Source organism: Theropithecus gelada, chromosome 8 (assembly GCF_003255815.1).
Source record: "Theropithecus gelada isolate Dixy chromosome 8, Tgel_1.0, whole genome shotgun sequence".
Classification (NCBI taxonomy): Eukaryota; Metazoa; Chordata; class Mammalia; order Primates; family Cercopithecidae; genus Theropithecus; species Theropithecus gelada.
Window position 1 is genome coordinate 31700618 of NC_037676.1, and position 3039 is coordinate 31703656.

Genomic DNA, 3039 nt, shown 5'->3' on the forward strand with positions numbered 1-3039 from the left:
TAGAGTTTTGAAAAGGAAGTCATGAAAAAGGATGGACTGGAAGTCTTATGAGATTCACAAGAGAAGGCATTCTTACAATATGTGAGGGCAATGTGGCCCTTTGTGATAAGCCATTTCCCTGAACACAGAAGCTGGGGAGATTTCTTAACTGTTAAACTCTGAGGCTCAGACAAATCTCAAAATTTTCACACACCGCCCCCCACCTTGTAGTAGGTCTCAACTGGTACAGGGGTTAAGAGTTTGCAGTAGGTAAAGAGGCAGAGCTGTATAACTTGGAAAAGTTACTAAAGTGGTTTTGATTATGCTGTCTTCCAAATCAAAATCACTCATCTATTTAATAAGTTCCTTCAGGTCAGCAATTATATAGTCATATCACTTTGTAACATTGCAGCAGTTATTTAATTTCTCTCAGCATCCCTCTCCTACTCAGCAAAATTAGGAGGTTGTAGACAGGTACAAGAATGTTCATTGCATATTTATTTATAAAACCAAAAGACTGAAAACAACCTAAATGTACGTGCATGGGAGAATGAATAAATAAAATAATTTATATTCATACAATGGGGTACTGTGGCAGTAAATAATTTGATGCACACACGTTATCACAAATAGATATTAAATACAACATGTTAAGGAAGTAGAGAATGATTCCAACAGTGCATCATGTATGGAACTTTAAATTCACAACACAGAAACAATACTATGTATAGTGAATGCATATATACCGAAACCATTTTTAAAAATGAATGGGGTAGACTGGTCCAATCCCTAAAACTAGCCACATGTGGCTATTGAGTGGTTGGAATACAGCCAATCTGAATTGAGATGTGCTGTGAGAGGAAGTTATACACTAACAAAAGGTAAAAATAGCTCATTAACACTTTTTAAATATTGACTGCTGAAATATTTTGGATATATTGGGTTATATAAAATAATTACTAAAATTAATTCCATTTGTTTCTTTTTACTTTAAAAAATTTAATTAACTTTTTATATTTGTTTTAAAATACCTTATTGAAATAAGAATTAATATACCAGACAATTCTCCCATTTACATTGTACAATTTAATGTTGTTTTTATATGTTCACAAGGTTGTGTAATTATCACTACAATAAATTTAGGACATTTCATCACCCCAAAAGAAACCTTGTTCCCATTACCAGTCAGGCAATCACCAGTCTACTTTCTGTCCCTTAGGATGTACTTATAGCTTGTCATCTTATATAAATCATACAACATGCAGTCTTCTGTGACTGGCCCATTTCACTTAGCATAATGTTTTTCTTTTTAAAAAAATATGAAATGCTTCACAAATTTGTGTGTCATCTTTGCATAGGAGCCATGCTAATCTTCTCTGTATCATTCCAGTTTTGGTTAAGCTTTTGATTTTAGAATAGTTCTAGGTTTACAGAAAAATTGCAGACAGTACAGGGAGTTCTCATATATCCATATTCAGTTTCTCCTGCTATTAACATCTTACATTAGTATGGTGCATTTGTCACAATTCGTGAACCAATTGTTTACATTATTACTTATATTCCTATTTTAATGTTTACATAATAATTGTACATATTGATGGGATACCTAGTAGCATTTTGATACATACATTGTACAGCGATCAGATCAAGGTAATTAGCATATCCATCCTCTCAAACATTATTTCGTTGTGCTTGGAATATTCAATATCTCCCTTTTAGCTATCAGAAACTATATATTAACTATAGTTACCATACAGTGGTATAGAATACTAGACCTTATTCCTCCCATCTAGCTGTAATTTTGTCGTTTAACAAATATCTTCCTATCCCTCCCTTTCTCCCTACTCTTCCCAGCCTCTAGTATCCTCTGTTCTACTTTTTACTTCTATCAGATCTACTTTTTTTTTTTAGCTTCCACATATGAGTGAGAACATGCGGTGTTTAATTTTCTGTTCCTGTCTTATTTTAAATGTAGCTACTAGACATTTAAAATTACATATGTGCCTCCCATTATATTTCTGGTGGACAGTGCTGAACTAGAAAAGTTTATATCCCAAACATCCCAAATAGCACTTGCAGTGATATTTAAAGGGACTTTTAGTCACGTTAGTAAGGTTGAATGCATTAAAGAAAAATAGACTAGGAGCAACTATGACAAAAATGTTAACAGTTGTTAATTCTGAACTATGATAGTAGAGATTATTGTTATAATATTTGTCATATATTTTTTATTTCTCAAAAAAGAAAAACGTCCCAAAAACCTTGCATATCTCCCACTCTTATATTTGACCAGATAAAATGAGCAGTGCACTGGAATTTATTAAAAACTAGCCATGTAGGCCGGGCGTGGTGGCTCATGCCTGTAGTCCAGCACTCTGAGAGGCCAAGGTGGGTGGATCACTTGACCCCAGGAGTTTTTATCAAAGTCACTGTCAGTACATTTGTGTTCCTATAAAGGAATACCTGAGGCTGGGAAATTTATAAAGAAAATAGTTTTGTTTATTTGGCTTACAGTTCTGCAGGCTGTACAAGAAGCATGATGTCAGCATCTGCTTTGCTTCTGGTGAGGTCCTCAGGCTGCTTCCATTCATAGCAGAAGGCGACAGGGAGCTAGAGTATACAGAGATGAAGAGAAAGGAGGCAAGAAAGAGGGGGGCAAGAAAGAGGGGGCAAGAAAGAAGACATCACACTCTTTTCAATAATCAGCTCTAGCAGGAGCCAATAGTAAGAACTCGCTTATCCCTTTCACCTTGAGGGTGTTAATCTATTCATGAGGAATCTCCCTTCAGAACCGAAACACCTCCCAGTAGGCCCCACCTCCAACACTGGGGATCACATTTAAACATGAGGTTTGGAGGGTCAAATATGCAAACTATAAGGGTGGGGTGTGGTGGCCCACACCTGTAATCCCAGTACTTTGGGAGGTCAAGATGGGTAGATCGCTTGAGCTCAGGTGTTCAAGACCAGCCTGAGCAACATGGTGAAACTCTGTCTCTACAAAAAAAATACAAAAATTTGCCAGGCATGGTGGCACACTCCTGTAATCCCAGCTACTTGGGA

The 3039-nt window shown here is 36.2% G+C and overlaps 1 non-coding gene across 1 annotated transcript; it reads right to left on the reverse strand.

Annotated features, from left to right (window-relative positions):
- Window positions 1-1292: 1292 nt before the first annotated feature.
- On the reverse strand, window positions 1293-1398 carry LOC112630806. Its single transcript, XR_003120946.1, has one exon. It is a non-coding gene; the product is annotated as a U6 spliceosomal RNA (small nuclear RNA).
- Window positions 1399-3039: the final 1641 nt, after the last annotated feature.